The 25,465-nt window shown below is 48.3% G+C and overlaps 1 protein-coding gene across 50 annotated transcripts in view; it reads right to left on the reverse strand.

The window, feature by feature from the left end:
* The window catches only part of SORBS1 (sorbin and SH3 domain containing 1), a 210,608-nt gene extending 191,504 nt beyond the window's left edge, over window positions 1-19,104 (reverse strand). For 21 of the 50 annotated variants that reach the window (XM_036438666.2, XM_036438664.2, XM_036438668.2 and 18 more), the window contains exon 1: window positions 18,958-19,084. The gene's annotated coding sequence lies outside the window, so the exon portion shown is untranslated. Of the gene's footprint in view, window positions 1-18,957 lie in introns of all 50 variants that reach the window. The other 29 variants (XM_045581948.1, XM_045581935.1, XM_045581939.1 and 26 more) reach the window with 14 other exon arrangements.
* Window positions 19,105-25,465: the final 6,361 nt, after the last annotated feature.

The raw sequence follows: 25,465 nt of genomic DNA on the forward strand, positions 1-25,465 counted from the left end.
TCAAGTCAATCCTCAGCAGCCTGGACAGGACTCCGCACACCTGCCACCTGCCCAGCTCTCTGCAGCCCTGAGCCACCCTGGCTGACACGCCTTGCTGGGATGTTTCTTCCTGGCCTCATCCACACTACCACCACCCTGGCCCCTCAGAACTCAGCCTTGCAAGGGGCCCACACTGCAAACATTCACTAACATACAACGTAAGTCTCTGGAGCTAAAGGAGTAACTCAGGTTCCTCAGATGTTCTTTCCAGATGGCCTTGCACTAGCCCTGCACTCCGAGCTAAAGATATAACCAGGTCCCCAAAGGACAGGGTTTCCCCACATTTGGCGTGGGACACCTCTTTGCTGTGGGCTGTCCTATGCATTGTAAAATGTTAAGGATGCTACTGGCATCTCTACCCAGCATCCCCTAAACTGTGACAATCAAAGATGTCTTCATACATTGTCAAATGTGCCCAAGGGGTAAGGTTGCCTGTGGCCAAGAACTACTACCGAAGACAGCTGGAGCTCCCAATCCTACAGAGAGCTTAGGAGGTTAGGTTGGAGTCCTGGCTCTATGTCCTATAACTTCGTGGGTTTAGGTGGGTCACTCAACCTCTCTGAGCCTCAGTTCCTTCATCTGTAAAATGGGAAAAACAAAACAGCCCCTACACCTCAAGGGGAGGTCATGGCAGTTACATAAAATGACATAAAGATTGACTGGCACAATGAGTAAGTAGTATTCAATAAACGTTGGAGATTATTTGCAGGCCTGGAACATTCCATTTAGCCAAGCCTGGAGTTTAAGTCTTCTATTTCTGTGGCTTCTGATCTTCTCCCTCCTTCCTCTGCCCTTTCCACCTGTTAAATGCCTTTGGTCTTAACCTTTGGTCTAAAGGAATCCTTTCCTGCTGGTTCAAAGGCATCTAAGGTTAAAGTGAAGGAACGAGAGCACACACACACACAGAGGACCTTTCAGATCCAACCCTGCCCAGACCAGCTCCCCTGACAAAGGTTTCCATTGTCGCTTATACACAAACTTTCCCACAGGGAGGCCTTAAAAAAGCCAAAAAGTCTCAACGTCTCAAGACTCTTCCAGCTCTCATTCCCATGCTGCCCCTCACCTTGGCATATCCCTCCTCCTCTCTGGGCCTCAGTTTCCTAGTCTGTAAAATGACGGCCGCTGAGCTCCGAGTGCCCTATCCGTCTCTGAGGTGCTGCCCTATACTGGGATGCTGCCATGTGGATGGCAGACCACATCTCAAGTAAGTGCTTAACTAAGAATGAGGATCATAAAGACAAATCATTCTATTTTTTTCCCTGGGTTCCCCCAAAAGCCAGTAGAATATAGTGATTGCAGAATGCAGAAATGGGTATTTGTTGCCCTAAGACCTTGGACAGATTAGTTCATCTCTCTAATCCTGTTGCCTTTTCTGTAAGATGGTACAGTAGAGAGCAGAAATGATGGAAAGATTATGAAACAAAGATCATGAAAGCTGGTACAGAGCTGGTACACACACAAGGTACTCAAAAAGCATATGCCTTCTGTCTGGACTATTTTAAATTCTGTAACATAATCCCTGTCTATCTCCTCTGGAAAGCCTTCCTTCAGTCCTTTCCCATGCTCTGCCCAAGCCCTCCTCTGCCAGAAAGTCTTCTCTGCAAAACCCTATTTCTAAAGGTCCAAAGTCCTAAGTTTCCCAAAGATGGGCTTGGAGAGTGGGGTGGGGCAGGGGAGAGCAGGAAGGTAAGGGGTTCACTGATGACCAGTTCCCTGCCCTGACAATCTCCTTTCAGTGAATTCAGGAAGATTAACTACCCAACCCTGTGCCGCCCCAGAATGGAGCACTGACCTCGGCCACACTCCAGGAAAATAAGGAAGAGGACCGGGCGGTTTCTTCTCTCACCTCCATGCAACAGCCTCACAGTTCTCCAGCCCAGACCCTTCCCCCTGCCCGAGCCCCAGGACTAACGACTCCACTGTGTGAGATGAGCTTGAGCCACAAGCAGAGGGGCCTCCTGATAAAACACGGAGCTTGGGAGATAAAGACATAGGCCCAGATCTCCCCGCAAGTTCAGGGGCAGAGCTGGGGATAGAGCAGTAGTCTCCGGGCTCCAGCCACCAGAGGCTCGCTTGGTGCCTCTGCCCACACCCTCTTTCCCACTAGCTGGGCCCCTCCTGTCTCAGGTGTCACCACTCTCCCAGGCGAGGAAGCTTGCAGTCACCTCTACCTCTTTCCTTGCCTTATTTTCTCCTCTTCGTATCACCAAGACCAGTAATCCTTCAGTGATTTAAAAAAAAAAAAAAAAAAGGCTGCAGATAGCCCTAGCTCAGGCGTCTTCAAACCACGGCCCGCGGGCCACATGCGGCCCGCAGAGGAGTCTGATCCGGCCCGCCAGGTTTTTTGGGCAGTGAGCGTAGCCGAGGTGTTACAGTAGGAATTAGTACTATAGTTCATATAGTCCGGCCCTCCAGCTCTTTGAGGGACCGTGATCTGGCCCCCACTTTAAAAAGTTTGAGGACCCCTGCAGCTGGTTTGGCTCAGTGGATAGAGCACCGGCCTGCTCCCCTCTGCCCCCTCCCCTCTCTCTTGGATGATCACCTCTCAGCTCCCTCTCTAGACCTTTGCCCATCACTCCCCTCCTTGGGCAAATCTTACCTTCTCCCCTCTCCCGTATCCAATGATCCTTCCAGGCTCTGTCCAAGACCCCCTCCACGAGGACACCTCCCCTGATCTCTACGGTCCGCGGCAATCCCTGACTCCTCTCGCTCAGTCGCCACTGCCTAAAGCCTGGTGCCTAAGCCCTCCTGGCCCCTGCTGTCACCGGACCACCAGAGCTATCTGAGCTCTACCCTCACCAAACGGCAATGGCTGCCCAGCTACTTGGCCATGCTCCTTCTACCTCCGAACTCAGCCTGGCATTCTTTCCACAAATATTATCTGAGTGCCTCCAATATGCCAGAAAGTTCTTATCCTTGCTCTTGAAATGCTCCTTACTGTTCAAGGCATTTATTAAAGGCTACCTACGCTGTGAATCCTTCTCCACCCCACCACCCCACCTCCCGCACCCCTCACCCTTTGGTGTTTTCACTTCTACACCTGGGACCTCCTACTTGTTCTCCAGCCAATGTCCCCTGGTGTCCTCCGGGACCCAGGCCTTTTCTTTACTCATGGCTGGACCTCCCACAACACCCTATACCAATAAATGCTCAATGAACAGCTTTCACAGTGAACTGAAACAGAATCTGTCCAACTCTCAGGCCAGTTTGGGCTCCTGGGTGGCCTCAAGCTCTGTACATCCAAATGACCTCTTACTGTTCTTCCAAGATTGGATTTGGGCCCAGACTGAGTCAAATGACCTCTTATCATTCTTCCAAAATTAGGCTTTCCTCTTTAATTACACCTTATCTGGCCATACTCTGTGTGGATTCTAATTACATAATTACTTCAAGCCCTGGGACTTAAAAACAAAAAAGAAAAGAAAGGTGTATATATGATTACACCGGTTAAATAAACACATCAAATATGTATATTTACATACACCATACTCCATTTTCTTGTTCATGTACAATTTTGTGACCCAGAAAATATGGAGGAAACTAAATGACATTATGGTAAAAATCTCACCGGGTGGGAACAGATGAAGGAGAACTTTATAGAGAAGCCTAACCCTGAGACGGGCCTGAAAGAGCTTACAGTCAATCCCCAGGCCTCTCCCCTCCCACTTCTACATGAAGAGAGGGGGCTGAATGACCTTGGGCCTGGGAGATTTTTAAAAATCATGACCAGGCCTGATCCCTCCTAACCAAAAATATCCATCTTTTTCTGAATTCCAGGCACTCACTGTGCTGTCGCCCTCCTAAGGCCCATTGGCACCAGTCTCTCTCCCCTATGTCCATCCTGCAGACCAGGACCCAGGCTCATCCACCTTGGTATTCCCAATCTCGATCCCTCCCAGATCCAGAGGGGCTTCTAGCAAGCCTTCCCTCTGCCTTATACTCCAGCCAGCCTTGTTCAAATATATGCCCTAGCCCGAATGGCGTGGCTCAGTGGTTAAGCATCAGTCTATGAACCAGGAGGTCCTGGTTCAATTCCAGGGCAGGGCACATGCCTGGGTTGCAGGCTTGATCCCCAAAATGGGGTGTACAGGAGGTAGACAATCAATGATTCTCTCATCATTGATCTCTCTCTCTCTCTCTCTCTCTCTGTCTCTCTCTCTCTCTCTCTCTCTCTGTCTTTCTCTCCCCTCTCCACCCCTTCCTCTCTGAAATCAATAAAAATATGTATATTTTTTTACATAAAATGAAATATATGCTCTTCAGCCAATGCACTAAGCCTTCCCTGCCTCTGCATGTGTGGTCCCTCTGCCCTCTATCAGAAATGCCCCCCTCTTCCGGTCCAGTTCCAGCTTCCCTGCCTTTGCCTGCATGGCCCCCACTGTACCCTGTACTCGCCCTTACTTAGTGCTTATAACATTCTGACACAAAAACCTTTTCATGTGCCTACGTCTCCCTTCAGACCAGTGGTCACTCAACTCTTTGGTCACACTTTTCTATTACCCTGTTTCCCCGAAAACAAGACAGTGTCTTATATTAATTTTTTCTCCCAAAGTTGCGCTAGGTCTTATTTTCAGGGGATGTCTTATCTTTCCATGCGCTAGGTCTTATTTTCGGGGAAACACGGTAGTAAAATAGCATTGAGCAAACTCACTTATAACTTAACAACTCTGTTTTGTAAGTAGGAAAGCTACATTGTTCTATGCCTGAATTAAAGAATAAGTGGAGCTTTAACTGGGAAGTTTTCTTCCTTCCCTCAATGGGTATCCTGAGAGCTCACCCACTGCTCTGGTTTACAAACAAGAGGACAGCAAAGGAGGTTTATTCTCTCTGTTTTCCCAGATTCTGGTACAGAACCCAAAACCTACTAAATGAACTAACTTACACCACAGATAGACAACAGCTACTGGGGCCAGGACTTGCCAGCTTTGCGGGTAGAATGGTGAAGAGAAACAGCCTGGCCACTGTCATCACGGACCCATCCTACTGAGCGGTGGGCTGGGCAGAAACAATGATGTTCTAACCAAGTGGGACAACGCAGCTGAGATGGTGCTGTGAGGAATGCTCATGAGTCTCACACGGGAGGGTTTATCCTGCTCCGAAGCGTCAGAGAGGCTGCCCCCTCCGCTGCTCCAGGTGACTCTGGAGGAGGAGCAGCGCTAACCGCTAACCGGGGGAAGGGAGGAAAACGCACTGCAGGCTAAGGAATGGGAATAAGCCCTGAGGTGGACGGAGAGGCGTAAGCGCCAGGACTCACAGAGGCCAGCAAAGTGAAGGAGCGAACAAGCCCCCAAAGGATGACGCCTTCTCCTCTCCCGTTTTCTCCTCTCCACTTGCCAGGACCCCCACCCCGCTGCAGACCTCTGAAGGGGTCACTCAGCCCTGCCTCTGCCCGGTCCTCCCCCAGACAGGACCCCTGCTCCCTCTAAGGAGCCCAAAAGCCCAGGAAGACACCTCTGAAAACCATGCACGTTGCCATGGGCACCACCAATCAAAGGCTCCCGGGCAGTTTAATGTTTTAAAGAGCGTGTTAAATATTTCACATCATGTAACAGCACGGCGACTTCCTTCCCTACTCACACCAATAAAATGCCAATCCGAAAGACAGTCTGGGGGTGTGCACCCACCGTCAACGGCATCCTTGGCTTCCTGGTTGCCAGGTGCCTGCTCCTTAAGGGGGCAGCCTGGGCAATCCAGAACCACAGCCGCAAAACTCTTCTCTCCCGGAGCTCCAAGAAGGAACATTATTTACAGTGAGGCTTCAGGTGAGCATTTAAATAGCCCACGACTTGAATAATTAAAGACAAGACCAGGACCATAGAGCCTGACGCAGGCTGGCGGGCGGCGGGCCTCCTCCCGCGGCAGCTGTCTCCAGGAGGAGCTGTATCTTCTGTCAGAGCTCAGGCATGACTAACATTTCCCAGTTCCTGGGGGGTCTCCCCCCCTCACACCTGCCAGTGCTGGCTCACTCCTGTGCCATGCCCAGCATAAAGGCCTCACAAAGCAAGCAAAAGAGTCCTAAAAGGCCTGAGACTGCCTGGCCCAGGCTTGTGGGCCGGGCAGCCTGGTTTTTGGCAACCACCACCAAACCCTGCTTAGGCCTCGGCACTCCCGAGCCCCAGGACTCTATTTTCTGACCCTGCTGGGATTTTGCTTTCTCCAGAGCCTTACTCATGTTCCTTACAGCAGCCCAGTTCCTACGTTGCCCTGGCTTCTCCGTCCAGATCCCTGGCCGGATCTCAAGCCCACTGCCCGGGCCACTGGGGCAGCGGCTCAGATCTCCCAGCTCAGTTCCGGCCTCTCTTACCTCATCCCTGGCTTCTAGATCCCGCCCGGCCTCCTACCACCGGCCTCCTGTGTGCATTGTCCACAGAGAGAAACCCAAGCACAGAAGAGTCAGCAGTGCGTGTAGGTTACAATCATCTTGGAAATACCCCCTGACATCAATGCCCCCCAAAATGCTCCCACTTTCCTGTCAGTTTGTGACAAGCACTTACAACCCCTGACCATCATGCCGCGCTCACAGAAAACACTGACCCAACACTAGCTCTGCTCCGACTAAGGACAAACACTACGCGGAGAAGCAATCTGCCAACGAATCACACGCCAGTCAAGGAAACCCTCGTGTACACAGACACCAGGCTCCACACAGATTCCCGGCAGTACGGGGAGCTGTTTGGATTGCACAAGGTACGTCCCAGTGACCCTTCAGACTAGGAATCCAAGCTTACCTGCCGGCCTGCGAGCTGATGTTAACAATTGATGCGTAAGGCATTATATAGTAGTAAATGAGCAATGAGTTTTCACATCGACAAGCAGGCAGAGGGTGCTTCTGGATCTAAGGGCTCGTTCCTGCTAACAGCTGCTGTGAGCTCGAACATCACTCATGCTGGAAAAGCCCTCACAGGAATGAGGCTGGCAGGGCCAGTGACAGGTTAAGGCCCCAGCACTCCCTCCTGATCACGGTGCTGGTCCTCAGGCTCATGCCACGCCGAGAACCCAGGTTGTCAGGAACCGTCTCCTCACAGGTCTTTCCTGGCCCGTCACTGCCCTCTCTGTACTACCGTGTTTCCCCGAAAATAAGACATCCTCCGAAAATAAGACCTAGCACATGGAAAGATAAGACATTCCCTGAAAATAAGACCTAGCACAACTTTGGAAGAAAAAAATAATATAAGACACTGTCTTATTTTGGGGGAAACAGGGTAGCTGTCCTGTGTGCCTCACTCGGGCAAGGCGAGATGTCACATGCATTATGTGTCTAGCGTGCCCTCACCGCCCCTCCCTCACACACACACACTGTCATACGGAAACCTTCCTACTTCAAAACCTGAAGCAAACTGCTGAATGCCTGCTGGGGAAGATAAGAAAGAGCCCAGCCCTCTTGGTGTTAATGAAGAAACAAACCCCAGGAGGGCAGTACCGTGTCTACACTGCTCACCGATATTTGCTTATGAATGAAATGAAACTGGCTATTGAGCACTTCTTAAAGTGAAGAGCCACATCACACGGGGCCCCTCCCATCGCTCGGGCTAACACAGAGCTCTCCTTCTCTTCACCCAACAAATGGGGCGCCTCTAGGACGCCTTGCTACATGAAACAGGCCTGCTTACAAGACTGAGGGATGATGGGAATGCAAATCACCACACAGCAGAAACTTGGAGAAAAGGCCAGGGTCTAACTGCTGACCCACCTGGGCTTCCGGCCCTTCTGCCTCTGCACTCCTTTGGCAAGTCCTTCGCTCACAGGAGTGATGGTACATGTCTGTGACCCCATCTCTCCAACGTGAAGATACAGAGAGGGGAGAAGGGATGTTTGGGGACAGGAGAAAGGGCTGTGGGCAGAGGCAGACAAGGAGGAAGATGACATCAAAAGGTCCTTGTGCAGAGTACAGGGGCTCAGAGGGACTGGTGAATATGCTGGCATTTTTACATCAGCTCACATGACGGGAGCAGCCCCTGGCTTAGAAACATTCGGCTATACGTCCTCCAGGTGGTCAGTTCGTTCTACAAACACAGCCTCACCTCACCTGCCTGTGTGCTTTTCCCCTTTCACAGTCTCCTGTTCGATAATGCTCCTAGACTCTGCCAATAACTTCTCATTCTCAATACAGCAACCAGCACCACTGAGTGACTTCCATGTGTCACTGTTCTGAAGACTTGCCTAACTGATTATCTGATCCTCTGCACAATCCTATGAGGCAGGTCCCATTGTTGTCTCCATTTCATAGGCGAGGCAACTGACGCAGAGCAGTAACTGCCCCAGGAAGCAGCAGAACCAGGGTGTGAACCCAGGCAGACCAAGTGCACTCTTATCACCCTCTCCCCCTAACTCACTTCAGGAAGAGAAGAGCCAAACTCCAAGACAAGAGATCTGTTCCCACGTCAGGCCCCTCCGGCCACATGGCCTAAAACAAGTGGCTTTTCTGTGCCTCAGTTGCCTCAACTGTGAAACACAGCTCATCACAGAGTCTTGGACCAGGAACACAGTTTCCTAGCTCTGTGGGCCCGCACTGCCCAAGAGAACGTCCTGAGACGATGCGAACATTCTAGACCTGTGCTGCCATATGGCAGCCACGAGCCTCATGTGGCAGTCAGGCACTTGAAATGTGGCTAGTGTGCCTGAGAAGGTGAATTTAAAATTGTGTTTCCTTTTAATTCATTTAAAATTTAAATGGCTACGTGTGGCTAGTGGTAGCATATTGGAAAACTGAACTCTAGTCTATTCAGGTGCTGCTTCTCCTTGGTCATCACTGCATTCCCAGAGCCCAGCACAGACCCCGGAGCAGTCTACTTAGTGGTCCAAGCAATTAGCTCACAAGTTTGGGAAAACCAAAATAAGTTACGAAAAAGCGCTTAAACATTTTTTAACACTATAAGTGCAGGATTATATCTGTCATTCATTTTCCTAGTCTATGAATCTGATCTTAACTCATAACACTGTGAGGCCGATTAAATACATAACTACAATCTGTTTGGGAGGAATAATCTCTACTGTCCAGACTACAGACCAGAACTGCTCTCTCTGCCGACTTTGAAATCAACCATTTGGACCCGGGCTCTGTAGGTGAGCCGGGGCATGCGCAGCTGAACTCCCAGAGAGCGAGGCCTCATTCTTCGAGTAGAGTCTGGGGTTTCCGAGAGAGCAACTCACGTTTTCATACTTCCTTGACGTACTCTTTCTATGCACCAAGAACCATGGCAGATATAGGAGATACAAAGATGACTACAATGTGGTCCATACAAGGAGCCCACAGTCCAGAAAGAGTAAGAGGTCTAATTTACAGAGGCCTTACACTGTGCATGGCACTGAACTACAGTAAGGAGAACAGTATAAGCCAAGCACAATCCATTCATTGACATGCTGTAACAGGTGTATATACCATGCCTTGCACATAGTAGGCACTCAGAGCAATAAACAGAATCCAATCTTTTTTATATTGACTGATGGATTGATTGATTTGAGAGAAAGGAGGAAGAGGTGGAGAAAGAGAGAAAGAAGCATCAATTTGTTTTGTTCCATATATTTATGCATTCATTGGTTGATTCTTGCCTTGACCAGGGATCAAACCCACAGTCTTGGCATATAGGAAGACACTTTAACCAACTGAGCTACCCAGCCAGGGCCCTGAATCAAATCTTGACCAGCAGCTCATTTTAAGGCTGAAGAAACCAAGGCACAGACAGGGTAAGGGACTTCTCAAGGTGACCCAAATAGTTAGAGATGGGGCTGAAGACAGCACCTGGGCCTTGTCACTCACCAGCTCAATAATCTCTACACTGTCTCCCCGTGCTTCTCATCGGATAGCGCAGAGAGTAGCAAAATCTGCCTGTTATTATGTCTATCTCAGAATAAAACATGGATTTACTTTCATAAGCTTGTGTGTTTGGGACTTTTGAAATCTGATGACTATCATATGCATGCCATCTTAGAAACGTGCACTCAATTATTCAACAAACATTTCTTGGGACTATACTATATGTCAGGCACTAGTTGAAGGCTTGAAAGAAGAGCTGAAACAAACTTCTGGTCAAGTCAGAGGGTTGAACAGCCGTATTTATTTCTGCTCTTTCCCAAACCCCACTAAAAGTGAGGTCTGTTCTTTTGTTTAATGAAAAGGAGACAACAGCAGGCAAGAAATGTCAACAGAACTCTGGAAGACAGAGTTCTGACCACCAAGCAGTAGCTGATTTAGGTTTCTGCTTCGTCTGCTCTGCTAAGTGCAAACGGGAGGAAACCACTCAACAAGTGGCAACTTATGCCACAGAAACAGGAGAAGGCGCAGGAATTGGAGGCGCCAAGGACTGAACGAAGCAGGAGTGGATAAAAAAGAGGACAGCCTGCTAAAAGTTGGTGCAAAGAGCAATCAGACGCCAGAGTCCCCTGCAATCTCCTCAGTCTGGTGATTCCCCTTCCTTAGCCAGCAGAAGGTGGAGGTTCCCTGTTTAGGCAAATTACATTAGACACTCTAAATTCAGACACAGTTGAGAGAGGGGCACACAACTGGAGGAAGGGGTAGGCAGAAAGGGGGGCAACTTTCAGAAAATAGATGCATTGAGTGAAAATCCATCCACCCATCCTCCTTTCCCACCAAGGCTCCCAGAATGCGGGACAACCAAGCTATGACACCCCCAGGCAAACTCCTCTCCAAAAAACCCAATATACCCAGAGAAAGGTCTATAGGCACTGACACCTAGGTGTCCCCAGCAAAAAAAGGGATTACCCTACAATGAAATTAACAACCCCTTCCTTGTCGCACTGATGCCCTATCAGCATTTTCGGGTTCACTCTTAAAGTACAAATGGACAACTCAATGATCAGCATACACGGAAGGAAGGCTCCAGTGGGAAATACAGTAACCAAAACAAGCAGAAAAAGGGACTTGGGAACAAAAACAAGGTGGGGAACCGCAGAAAAATGCCCAAAACAAACAAACAAAAACCCATTGTAAGTGAACTTACTGCACCCATGAAACAAGAACGGATTTAGAAAAGAAAAAAAAGTGAGCATTGCCTTAACTGGTTTGGATCATTGGACAGAGCATCAGCCTGTGGACTGAAGGGTCCCTGGTTCGATTCCAATCAAGGGCTTGTACCTTGGTTGTGGGCACATCCCCAGAAGAGTGTGTGCAGGAGGCAGCTGATTGATGTTTGTAACTCTCTAAACTATCTCTCTCCCTTCCTCTCTGTAAAAAATCTATATATATATATATATATATATATATATATATATATGTATGTATTTATATATATTATATATATACATATTTTTTTAAGTGAGCATTCAGAAAATAGGGAATTCTAAAAAGTAAAATATGCAAGTATGTTTCATGCAAAATCATAAAAGCAAGAAATTCAAAAGGGTTGATTAAGGATAAAGAAGATTTCTCTCAACAGGTAAAACAAAAATAAAATGGAAAACAAAACAAAAAAATCAAAGATTTTAAAATTACTAACTCGACCCCCAGTAAGTCCAACATCCAACTAATGTAAGTTCCAGAGACAAAACACAGAAAATGGAGAAAAGGAACTGTCAAAGAAATTTTCCAAAAACTGAAGGATGTGAATCTTTAGTTCAAAAGAGCATAGAAACTGTGAGATAACCTTAATGGGATGACCGGGAAGAAGGGAAGTACGGTATGTGGGGAAGGGAGGAGGAAAGAGGGCAATAAGGGTTCCTCTAGTCAGAAGTATGACATGAAGAAATAAAATCTAAAATGAACAACCAGAAACCAGTATTATAAACAGACAACTTACAAATTATATATATAAAAGCCCCAAGCGACCTTTCAACCAATTGACCGGTAGCTATGACATGTGCTGACCACCACGGGGGCAGACGCTCAATGCACAGGCATGGAAACATGGAACAGACTGATGAATCTCAGAGGAAAGGGGGGAGAGGGGACGGCAGGAAGAGATTAACCAAAGATCTTATTTGCTGAGGTCCTGTGCATGCATTTGTGCACCACTGAGGTCCTTCGGAACAAGCCTGCAGGGATCAGGCTGAAACCTGCAGCCCAACATCCCTCGAAGGGTCCCAGAATGTGAGAGGGGACAGGCCAGGCCAAGAGACCTCACTGGTGCACGTGTACACCAGGCCTCTAGTATCTATAATATTAAGAGTGTAATATGCAAATTGACCGAACAGCAGAATGACCATCTGGAAGACCACACTATGACACGCACTGGTGCTAGGCCAGCCAAGGGGGATGGAATGCAATTGGTTGGGGGCCCTGCCATCACCCCACGATCACCTCCACAGAGGAGGCCCAGGCGCACCCTCTGTGGGGCAATCAATTGGGGATAGGAGGTCTCCATGATTGCCCCTAAGAGGGAGGCCCAGGCTACCTGGCCAGTGGCAGGAGGACAGTGCCTCCCTCTGTGTGCCGATCAACCACAAAGCCCTGGCCAGGTGGGCAGGGCCGTCCTCTGCTGGGCAATCTCCACAATCGATCGCCTCAAAGAGAGAGGCTGGTGGTGCTGTGGTAGGTGGGCAGGGCAATCAACTGCGGGGCTCCCAGACTGTGAGAGAGCTCAGGCCAGACTGAGGGGACCTCCCCCGCCTTCGCGCAGTGCACGAATATCATGCACCAGGCCTCTAGTATTATAATAGAATACAAATTATAGTAATATAAGGAGAAATGACTAAGAGAGTTGGAAATGACTGTGGTTAAGTTTAATAACTGCCCCTTAAAGATGTTTATGTCCTAATCCCTGGCCCTATAAACATGTTACATAGCAAAGGGGAATTAAAATTGCAAATGGAATTAAAGGTGCTAATTAACTGACCTTAAAATAGGGAGACCACCCTATACTATCCAGGCGAGCCGGCAGTAATCACAGGGGTCCTTAAAAATGGAAGAGGGAGGAAGAAGGGATTCAGAAGACGTGACTATTAGAGGACAGAGTGATGCAATGGAAGGACTCACCTGGCCACTGGGGCTGGGAAGAGGGAGGAATGGGGGCATGAGCCAAGGAATGCAGGTGACCTCTAGAAGCTGGAAGAAGCTAGATTCTTCCCATGAGGAGATGCAGCCAGGCTACCACCTGGATCTTAACCCAATGAGACCCTTCTTCACACTTAACAAAAAAAACCTGTAATATAAATATCTGTTGTTTTAAGCCACTATGTTGATGGTACTTTGTTACTTCAGTAATAGAAAATCGTGTTCGGTGACTGACTGGGAAGTGGATCACCAGCATGAAGGGGCACAGCCTTGAGGTATTATTTGACTTTTAACTGTATATACATATATACATCTTTAAGAAGATGAAATATAGATTCTCTCTTGCCAGATCTCACAATCTGGTGGAGAAGACCGACAGGGAACCAGCTGTTGCTAAAAAGCAAACTCGGGAAGAAAATCTTCTTTCAGATGTCAGGGGAGTCTAAAAGAGAAGGAGGAGTCAGCCAGATAAAAGAGAAAAGGTCTCTGGTGAGGGGACAGACAAGTCCTGGTCTCTGGGGACATGTAGGAGTTCTGAAGGAGGGGGCCTCGCTGGGCCTGCCAGAACCAACGGAAAAGCTGAAGGGGCAGTTCTCAACACCACCAGATGTGACCCTACCCCACAGCTGGCTTTTCTGGATGGAGTACAGAGTCTGATATGAATATTTAGCAGAGACATGGACAGGTAAAGGCCCGAGAGAAACACATTTTCCTGGGCCATCAATTGTACTCAACAGTAAAGCATTTTAAATGCTTTTATACTAAAACCAGCACATATTTTAGAACCCAAAACTCATGTGACTTTTTAACATAAAAAACTGGAGACTTCAAGGGGATTTCTTGCTTGGGAGGCTCACTTGGTGATCATGAGCACCAAGACTCAATCTTCTGGGTGATTAATCAGAGTCAGAAGAAACGTTTAAATGGCTGAAGCATGCATCCATCAAAGCAGTTGGGACTTCACACCAGCAACCAGTGGCTGCCACCACGAGATACCCTTTGGGTCCTAACCCACAAGAATCAGGATGTTGGGAAGCAACTTATTCTTTTCCAAAGGGGCCTGGCTGCTGCTCCTGCTGGGTGGGGGTTAGCTCAGCCTGGGGAAACAAAGAAAAATCATTGCACTGAATTTTTCAGAGGGAACACTATAAAGGATCCTCAGAGACACTTCCAAGGACCGAAGAGTGCTCTCTTGGCCATAAGCCTGCCCACCAACAAGAGCCCAGTTCCACGCTACCCCAACCCCCACCCCAGCCCTTACAGCGCAGGCGTCTGTTAGAGAATGCACTGCAGATAGGCTTCTAGGGCAGGAAGTCAAGAAATAGGGCACATCTCTTGGGAGAGGGTGTCCCTTGTGTCCACAATACTAGGGTGGAAACTTTTTCCATTGTTATAGCTGTTTTTTGTTATAACAATAGCCACATGACAGTGAGTTGGGAATTTTTTTTTTTTTTTTTTTTAAGAGCCACTACTGACCACAAAAGAGAGGATGGTGGATCAATGAAGACCACACAGAAGTAAAAAGCAATTCAATTGGGTTTGGTTTATTTGTTTCGTGTGTAAACCACATATACACGTATTCAAAATGAGTGAACTCGGTTGATTTCAAATAACAAAAAAGGGAAGATGAAATTTTAATGACATAATAAACACATTAAAATACACTACAAAGTCACATCATTGACAGTAAAGAAAGGATGGGGAGGAGTCACAAGAGAAAGATACGCCCTCGCTGGTTTGGCTCAATGGGTAGAGCGTCAGCCTGCGTACTGAAAGGTCCCAGGTTCAATTCTGGCCAAGGGCACATGCCTGGGTTGAGAGCTCGATCCCTAGTGGGGAGCGTAAAGGAGGCAGCTAATCAATGATTCTCTCTCATCATTGATGTTTCTATCTCTCCCTCTCCCTTCCTCTCTAAAATCAATAAAAATATTTTTTTTTTAAAAAGAGAAAGATACAACAGCAGAGAAAGAGAAATGTACAGAAGAGAAAGATGTGGGAAACTGATGGGAAGATAGTGAGACAAAGGGACAGACACATGCCTAACTATACACAACAAGAAGGAGCAACTAAAATCCAGAGATATTTCCTAGGCCTCCAAATTAGCCAAAGTGGATTATACTGTACGTGGTCAGCTGTTGTACTGGGCTATGGACTTCCAGCAGTATCACCTATTATGCCTTTGAATGGTTACAGGTTGGGTAACAACTATTCACAGCTCTTTAATTGATCATTGAAACATTCTGAGACTTAGCTCTCCCCCCAAATGAGCTGCAATTCAGTCAGTCAGTCATTCCCAAGTATCTCCTCTGAAAAGGAGTACATGAAACACTACCTCAAAAAACGTGCAATGGAAGTCAGAGGAGAAAATGCTGCTTGAGTTGAAAAGAAATTCCAGGGAAAACTTTTTTCATTTTCTGCATTAGAAAGAAAGAAGAAAAAAAACTGGGACTTCAGCAGAACTGGGTCCAACCTCAGCATTTTCCAGCATCACCACCAGCACACCTGACTTGCCACATGTTCAAGTTCAGTGAGCCCCAGTAGTTCCAAAGGCCTCAGCTGGCCCTGAAACGAAGCAGCCTCCATACTGCAATCAGAGGGTCAACAGGAGCGCTCCCAAGGAGATCCGAGTTAGTCCCAGCCCCAGGCTGGACTCTGAGGCCACTTACCCTACCCCTGGTCTAAGCCAAGACTCTTGTACTAACTTCACTCTCAGGGCTGCAGAAATCTGCTATTTCACAGCTGATAGAGCCCCACTCCCCACTTCCAGTTCCATCCTTTCTCCTCAAAGCTTGATATCTGGTTTCCCCTTCCCCACCTGCCCTCAACCTCCTCCTCAGTCCGTTTCTCCAACCTCTCCCTATGTCCTCCTCACTTTATCCCATCTTAGAATCACTTCTGCCAGAGGAGGGGGCTTCAGAGATACATTTAGAGTGCAAGACCTAGAATCTATATCCATTAGGGATTCTGCCCAGCTCTGCATCTTGTTAGCTGTATGATATCAGACAAATCACCAAATCTTCCAACCCTTCAGGTTACTCAGTGAGGGAGGCTGAACCTGGCAATCACAGAGGAACTCTTCCAACTCTCATGTTCTACATATCTAACAGTCACCTATGTAACCATAAGTTAACCTCTGAGTTAAGCACACAGAGAAAGAGAATGAATTATAGCAACTCCCTTCCCTCAGCATTCTCCCATCCCACCCTCGTCTGCCCAGCCAGCCACCCACTCTGAGGGTCTGCGCCTCTTCCTCTGGGCAGATCTAGTTCTGAATTATTTATATAATTATAACAAAACCTCAAGAATCACACTAATCAAGAAAAAGGTGAGTCTGAATCCAACAGAAGCTTGAGTCTTGAAAAGCTTCATTCATGCCATTGAGCAATATTGTGGAGTGAACATCAGTTTAGCAAACAGAAAGAAAAAAAAAAATCTAAAAATGCCACCACAAACTGTACTTTTGAATCTAAGAACAGTAATTCTGTCGGGAACCTCGGAAAACAGTCTGCTCCAAAGCCCTCCACTTTACCAAGGCCCAGAGAGCAAAAGCCACTATTAGCCCAGAGCCCAAAGCAGGTTGGTAGCTAGGATCAAAGCCAAATGACCTTCTTCTGGTCCAAAACTTCTCCACCAAAGCTTTCTGAAACCATCCATTGCCTCTTTCACAGAGACAGAATAAATCCTAAGTTACCAGTGAGTGCCCTCTACAGCAAATCCATGTCCATGTCCGGGGAAGAGTCTAGAACTAAATCCAATGACCAGAGGAATTACTAACACGGCCTCATAAAAGCTTGCTTTCCGGAGAGCCCTGCCCATTCATTCTCTGCAAAGAAAACCCCAGACCCTGCTATCTACACGGAACTCTATTTTGGAGAGGGGAAGTGAGGAGAGAGCTGAACAGTTCTTTGTTTTGCTAGTAAGGAGCATCCATCTGCTGGTCCTTTCCCTAACTCCTTCCGCACCCCCCAATATCCCCAAGCCCTTCAGAAAAGTTCACAGCAACTCTCCAACTGGAATAGTGAAAAGCAGGTCAGAGGAGGGGAGGGCCAACAGGGGGTGGGTGTCCAATGGAAAATGACAATTCTCTCCACCCTATGGGGTAGGAAGCATTTCTTTTCAGTTGCTAATACCCTGTGGGGAAGTCACCAGAGCTATAATAGTTCCTGGGGGCGGGGGAACACACCTCCAGCTGAGAAATGAGCTCCCAGAAATCCTGGAGAAGGAACCCTTGACTAACCAACCATCAACTCTAATAGTGCCTAACTAACGGACCAACTCCTCCCTGGGGTGGGGGAAAGAGCCTGGGACACCAGAGCTTGGCTGGCATGGAGCTATTTAAGGAGCATCAAGAGGGTGGGGCAGAAAATTGCTGGCAGCATCCTCTTCTCCCACCCCCCCTCACAGCCTTACCACACCACACCACACCACACCATACACACACCCTTCACCTCTTAGACGGCCACCCCTCTCACCTATGTCTCTTAAGGGCTGTACGTCTGGAGTCCGAAAATGTCCAGGATGTGTTTTCTGTCATTGAGGTTCCTGTCCACATTGGCTGCCCACCCCTCTTTGAAATGACAATGTCTCCCTTCTCTTGGATCACTACCAAGCCAAAAACACAAAACTGAATCTAGAGGAGCTAGAACAAACAAACAAACAAACAAACAAACGAGGGGAGAGGATACAGACAAGCCATCCCTGGCCTTCACTTGTGAGAGGAAAAGGGGCGGGGGGGGGGGGTGATGTCAGATGCCTGGCAGGCCGGGATAGTTCCGCGGTATCTCTAAATAAACTCCCTCCTATTGATGGTGAGATCAGTGCGGCCAATTTCAGCAGGTCTGCTCGGCGACAACAGACAGGAGCATCCTAGCGCTCAGTTTGAAACAAAAAATCCAAAGGCTCAGCCAGAACATGCCGGGAAGACCCCGGGGGTCTGGATAAAGCGAGCCACTCTCAGTGGGATCCCTTCTGCTTTTACGGAGCAGTGTAACCGCGTAATAAATCCTGTCTGCCTGAAGAAAGCATGCACTGCTGAATTTCAAAGACATCTTACGACAGCGGATGCGGGGGGGGGGGGGGGAGATGCAGAATTCGACAGTGCATTCCTCCATGAAAGGAATATAAATGACTTCAAGCCTCTTTCCTCCTCTATCTTTGAACAGAGCCACCGCTTATCAAGGAAGCCACGCCGTAAAGCAGCCGGGGGAGAGCCGGGGATGCCCGGGGAATTCGGAGGAGGGAGGCGCTTTCCGCCCATCTGCTCGGGGACGGGCTGCCGGCCGGCCGGTCGCTCCGGGGGACGGAGCCCGGGCGGGTGGCAGGCACGCGGTCCCCGGACGCGGACACACACGGGCACCCGCTCCCTCGGGCGGGCCCTGGGCCAGGCCGGCGTCCTCGGCCCCTCCCGCCGCCCTCTCCTCCAGGAAGGATGCTGATGAATGAAACACCTGAGATGCCTCCATCCTGCGCTCGCTCGCTCCTTCCTTCCCCGGGCCGCGGCACCGGAGCCTCGCTCTCCCCGGCAGTTTCACTTCACCCCGCGGACCCACCCGGGCGTGGATGCCGCCTCCACCGCCCACACTGCAGCCGGCCTGGAGCTGGCGGGCGTTCTTGCCTGACCGAGGCCATGATCGCACGTACCCCGACCCACCAAAAAAATAACCCCAAAACCCTGGCATCTCCCAGAACCCGCGCACCCTGGGGAACTTTCCTTGAAAGAGTGACAGGAAGGAGGGAGGGTTCGGCCATGGAGGGCGGGGGGGGGGGGGGAGAGACATGGTTTCCCTGTGACTATGAAGGGGATGCTCGGGGGGAGGGGGTCCCCAAGTCCTTCCAATAGCTGGCCCTTTAAACGCGCCTCCTCCGAGCGCGGAACAAAGGCGCCGCCCGCGGGGGCCGGGCTGGCGCACGCCCCGGCGCCGGCGCCGCGGACCCGGGGAGCGCGGGCGGGCGGGCGGGCGGCGCGGGCTTACCTTGCGGGTCGCCGGGCGGCGGGCGGCGGGCAGCGCGCGTCCTGCCCCGCTCGCGCTCCACGCTGCAGTTGGCCCCGCTCTGTTTTTCTGGGACTCGGCGCTGACTTCACCGACACTCCGCGGCGGGCCAATGGGCTGCGGCGGCCGCCCCCTCATTAGCATGCGTCTGGAACCGTCCACTCCGGCGGCGCTCGGGCGGCGGGCGGGGCCCGGGGGCGGGGCCGGGCTCCGGGGTGACAGGAAGGGGCGTGTGCGCCAATGGGAGGCGAGGAAGTGGCCCGCCGCCCCGCCCCGCGGCATTGTCAGCCCCTCGCACGCGCGCGCGCGCGCGCGCGCGCGGGCCCGCGGTTCTCAGGCAGACGAAGCGCGCGCGGGCCCCGTTATACCCTTTCCATCGGGCCCGCGGCGGGCGAGGCCGAAGGATCCCTCCGGCCCTTCAGAAGGATCGCCCACGAGAAGCTGAGAAGGAATCTTGGACAAAAATAATAATAATAAAATAACAGCTATCATGTCTCGAGGTCATATGTTACTTCACGTCTGTGCCCCAGTTTGCTCCTCTGTAAAATGGTATAATAATAATAATAATAATAATAATAAGATGCAATAAAGATGAGTAGAGTTAACCTAGGTAAAGCGTGGAAGTCAGTGTCTGGCTGTCAAGATACATACATGTTTGCTACTCTCCGTATTACCCTCTGTGCCAGCCAGTGTGCTGAATGCTTCCTGGATATTTTCTCATTCGATCCTCATAGCCTTAAAAGAGAGGCACTGATATTAATCCCTATTTAATATCAGGGATTAATATCAGGAAAACGGAGGTGTGGTTTGAATGGCTTGCTCAAGGTCAAATAGAAAGTGGTGCAATCAGGATTTGAACTCAGGCTCCGAGTGCTCATTCATGCAACACATTTATTCCAGGGCTGCGTGGCAGGCATGTGCTGGGCCCTTGAGTCAGTCACTGCAGAAAAGCCAAGCAAGCAAGGCCCCTCCCCTCATGAAGCCTCCTTTTTAGTGAGGGAGACAAACAGGTGAATAAATAAGATTGCCTGCAATGTGGAATGTAGAGTGAATAAAATAAAACAGGGTAAAGTGCAAGGAGAAAAGAGTACTTTGATAGATTGAGCTCAGAGCTAACCATTGTACAACACCATCCTGACCTCCAGTTCTGCTTGTCCAAAGGCACAGGGCCAGCGAATAGCTGGCCTGGAACTTGCTCCCTTCAGGCTTAGCTTCCCACATCCCTGGACATCCCAGTCCTCCGTGGGCTGAACAGAATGACTTTGGTCAGCTGCCCTTGGCGATCTCCAGCCAGGGCACATTCCCAGTGAACAGGCTATGTGTGGCAACGTAAAGACCAGCCTAGATGGGAAACACATCTGCTAACATTCTTAGATGTCAAGTAACGGTGACAAGCCTTTGCTGAGCACCTGCTGTCCTCTTCTGTGTAAAAAATAGAATTTTAGAAGACCCCTCACCACCTGGGGGCTTACCCTGCAGCTGAGGAGACAAGACACCACTACAAAACTGCTCAACCTAGGGAATCCAGCCCAGGCTGCTCTCCACTTCCACCTCATCCTGCTAGGAATCAGGCTTCCCAGGCTCCCCCACTAACCTCCTCCATGACATAGGAAAGACAGTTCCTTCTGGGCCTGTACATAATAAAAAGGCCTTTATTGAGCACAACCAGTCTGCTATGCCCTCTTCTGTACACGTCCTAAGAGCGTTACCTAAGTTAACTCACGGACACAACCCAACAAGCCCAGGAGGAATACTATAATTATCTTGAGGTTTTCCACACAGGAAGAAAATAACAGGTAGAGAGACTAAGTAAGCCGCCTACCTAGAAAATTCAGGACAACACCATCTAAAACTTTTTATTGATTGGTTGATTTGAGAGAGAGAGAGAGAGAGAGAGAGGAATCACTGATTTGTTGTTCTACTTACTTATACATTCATTTGTTGATTCCTGTGTGTGCCCTGACCAGGGATCAAACCTGAAACCTTGGTCTATTGGGACAACGCTCTAACCAACTGAGCTACCCATCCAGGGCCAGAGCAACACCATTTAGGACAGAAAAAAAAAAAAAAATCAAAACAACTCAAATATCCATCCAATTGAGTGGATTGGATAAGAAAATTATGATACAACCAAATGACACAATACCAACAACCATAACAAGGAGTATAGTGACACTTATTAACACATATAGATGCTCATAATATGTTATTGAATGAAAAAGTAGTTTTATACGGCAATTCCATTAGAACTATGTCAAATTTCTTGCTCCTCTATAATTTTCTGATTTTTTTTCCTTCAAAAACATCTATCAACTTGTTCAATGAGCATAAAACAAAATAATTTTAAAATGAAAAACCAGACTCTAAACCGTGGGCATCTGATGTACGTGGGAAACTGCCTCAAGGAATCTTAAATGAGGCCATAGCCTTCAAATGTGAACGCCTCTGCTGGTCCCCGTCTGTGTGACTGTTGCGCTTCTCAGTGGAAAGCCTACCATTACCATTAGCGTGTATGAGCTAAATGGAAAAATACAGGAAGAACAGGAAGGAAGGAAAGAGGGCGAGACAGAGAGAAAGAAAAATCCTGTCCTTTAAGATTCATCTAAAATGTCTCCTCCAGAAGTTATTCAGAATCATGGTCTAATAATATTTTAACAGTGAAAGCAACCCAAGAAATCATTAGAGGTAATCATGTCAATTCATTATATATATATATTTTTTTTTTTTTTTAGTTTTTACAGAGGGGAAGAGAGAGGGATAGAAAGCTAGAAACATCGATCAGCTGCCTCTTGCACACCCCCCTACTGGGGATGTGCCCACAACCAAGGTACATGCCCTTGACCTGAATTGAACCTGGGACCTTTCAGTCCGCAGGCTGACGCTCTATCCACTGAGCCAAACCGGTTTCGGCCATTTCAATTCCTTCTTATTTCCAGTCATTCACTGATTCGTCTGAGTAGCAGGCCCTGCGCTGGGCACTGGTGGCACTTGACTCCGTGGAGAAGACCAGGCCCCTGGATGTGCCACCGGTGCTGAGAAGGGTCCTCTGCTCTGTTCTCACCGTCCTGAAACGCTCCATTTGTTTAACAAGGGGCCCTGCGTGCTCATCTCGCACTGGGCCCTGGATGGTATGGGGGCCTCTCCTGGGAAGGAGGAACACGGAGGCTTATCATTTCACCAGTGACTGAGCCTGGAGGGAAGCTCAGGGCTTTCGCTCTCCATCCCAGCCATTCGCTCACATCGCACGGTCTCTTTCCTGGTTCCCTGGGGAAGCGTGAGCACCCCTGCTTTCATTTATTCCTTTCTCATGGGCTTCACCGTATTTGGCAGGAACTCATGTATGTATGGGGAGTCTTATTCCTCATCCTCTCTCCAGATTGTAAAATCCTTGAGGTCCTGGCTTGTGTCTGCTCATCTCAAACAGTTATCATTACACACTGATAAAAGTCTGCTTAAATTTAATTTAACCTTATTAGTAAGCCCTCATTTTCTCTTCATGTGCATCAGATGATTCCCAGCAGTCCTTCTGCTGTTGGAGAGAAGTAAAAACAGGCAAGCAAGTGGCGCTCACAAGCCAGGATCATAAACAGGCAGGAGCACGTGGGCCATGAGTGTGAGGAATTAGAAGAGGGAGCAGGAGAAAAAGCGAATCTACCGCATGTGCTGTGTAGATTACTGAGGGCCCAAAAATGATTTGAACCGTGACCGGTGCGGTTCATCCTTTGCACCAAAAAGTCACTGGTTCAATTCCCGGGTCAGGGCTCATACCCAGGTTTTGGGTTCAATTCCCGGTCAGTATGGGTACAAGAGGCAGCTGATAGATGCTTCTCTCTCACATCAATGTTTCTTTCCCTCTCTATCTAAAAATGTTAAAAACTGATTTGAACATCGTGGAATGCCAGGTCCAAGAATCCTATAGTCTTGGGAGGTCAATGCTGGGGATGCTGCCTTGGGGAACTTCGGTGAGCTTCGTGGCGTTTGGTCAGGAGGAATGTGTGGGTCGGGCAGAAAGGGGCCGTGGGGATCGCTGCGCTGGGGAAACAGGGCCAAAATGAACATAAACCTGTAACTCCAAACGTCTAGGCACAGGCCTCTGTTTATCAGTCTAAAGACACGTGCTCCAACACGTCGTGTTGTTGGATGGATAAAAACAAGTGTACATAATAGAATCCCCATTCTATACAATTGCATTGATCTTGACCAAGTATGCAAGGTTTGACTTTGAGATTGTTTCATGCTATGAAGTAGTCAAAATAAGACATTTAAAATGGTGACCTGCAAGAAATCGGAAGTACAAGACAAGTCTACCCACTCCTACTGTATTAGTAGAATGGCCTGCCCTAGGTCAGGGGTTGGGGAGGGCATAAGATGTGGGGAGCATCTGAAGGCAGCTGCGGGCAAAGGATTCACCAATGAGAATATGCTGCGTTTACTTTAGAAGACTTACTACTCTGAAGTAATGTAGTTAATGAAGTGTTTACCTGGGGGAAAAAAAAAATCATTTTTAAGGTTAGCGGAAAAAAAGCCAGGAAGAAGGAATAAGCAGAGACAGGGGAGGAAAAAGAGGGTGGTGAAGAAAAAGGGGGTGCAGGGGAGATGGCAAGAGAGAAAGAGAGATTATTAAATGGCCTGAAAAAAAAAATTAAACTTCAGAAATGGGCCAACCTAGCCTCACTAAACGAATGTAACCTTAACAGCCGGCTGGGTCAGGAGGGCGGGAGCAGAGCCAGCCAGGGGGCCCTGGGGTTTGGGGAGGTGACACTCTGGCCACCCAGCTAAGGGGCTTCATGTTCTGCTCTGTTAGGTCCTCGACCCAGCGCTGGAGGCCCAGGGAACAAGGACAGGAGGGTCCCAACCTAGGAGGAGGGACCAATGAGCACAGAGGCAATGACAAAGGCAGTGTGATCGACACCCTGTTTTTAAAAAACTGAGATATGCCAGGACCGGTTTGGCTCAATGGATAGAGCGTCGGCTTGGGGACTGAAGGGTCCCGGGTTCGATTCCGGTCAAGGGCATGTACCTTGGTTGCGGGCATATCCCCAGTAGGGGGTGTGCAAGAGGCAGCTGATCGATGACTCTCTCTCATTGATGTTTCTAACTCTGTATCTCTCTCCCTTCCTCTCTGTACAAAATCAATAAGATATATTAAAAAAACAAAACAAAACAAAACAAAAAAACTGAGATATAATTCACATGCCAGAATAGTCACTCCTTCAAAGGTGTCCAACCCAGGGGCTTGTAGTATATTCATAAGATTGTGCAACCATCACTGGAAATGAATTCCAGAACATCGTCATCACTGTAAACAAAACAAACACACACACAAAACACCCTACATTTTATTGGCACTTAGTCTCCATTTCCCTCTCCTGCCAGTGCCTGGCAACCACTAAGATACTTTCTGTCATTATACATTTGCCTATTCTGGGCATCTCATATCAATGGAATCATACCATAGACAGCCTTGTAGGTCTTTTACTCAGCATGCTGTTTTCAAGGTTCACCTTTGTTATAGTATGTATCAGCATTCCGCTCTTTTTATGACTGAATAACATTCCACTGTACGTGTTACCACAGTCTGTTGATCCCTTCCGTTCCTATTCATTTGGGGTGTTTCCACTTTGGGTTATTATGAATAAATGCTGCTATAAGCATTCATTTACAAGCTTTTATGTGGACATATGTTTTCAGTTCTCTTGGGTATATACCTAGGAGTGGAATTGCCAACTCATATGTTATGTGTAACTCTAAGTGTAACTTTTTGAGGACCTGCCAGATTAGCTTGAGTTAGGTTTCTGGGTTTTTTAATTTATTTTTGTTTAAATCTTGATTGTTGAAAGTATTACATATGTCCCTTTCCCCCTCTCCCTATTGATGTCCTCAGCTTACCCCCATCTCTGCCCCCAGGCCTTCACCACCCTATTGTTTGTGTCAGGTTTCTGTTATTTTAAATGGCAGAGGCCAATACACCTTGCTGAATGAAAAGCAAAGACCACTTTAGTTGTTTGTGTGTGTATTATTACTGTATTTATTTTTATAAAAACTTCCTGAGGATAAGTATGCTACTAATCATTTTAGATAATTTTGAAATGCAAAAACGTTTAAAAGGAAAAAAAAGAAAAGAAAAAAAAATCATCTATATTCCTGTTGCCCAAAGCTACCACGATTCCCACTTGGCTTGCTTTCTTCCTTTTCATCTTTTTCTTTTCTTTTCTTTTCTTTTTTTAAAAGCAATGCCCTATTGCATGGTTAGTTTTACATTCTGCTTTTCTCTCTGATCATTTTATTGTAAATCGTTCACCCTTGGCTGTTTTACAAACTAGTCTTTATTTTATGTTTTCTTTTTGTAAATGTTATCCTTGTGTTTTTTGGGGGGTATTTTGCTTTTGAAGAGGGGGCTAAGATGACAGGAAGGGAGAAAAAGAGAGAGAGGGAGAGATTTGAGGGAAAGAGGAAGAGCGTACCACGGAGGACACTTGAGGGAGAAGGA

The sequence above is a fragment of the Pipistrellus kuhlii genome, unplaced genomic scaffold (assembly GCF_014108245.1).
Source record: "Pipistrellus kuhlii isolate mPipKuh1 unplaced genomic scaffold, mPipKuh1.p scaffold_m20_p_15, whole genome shotgun sequence".
Taxonomy (NCBI): Eukaryota; Metazoa; Chordata; class Mammalia; order Chiroptera; family Vespertilionidae; genus Pipistrellus; species Pipistrellus kuhlii.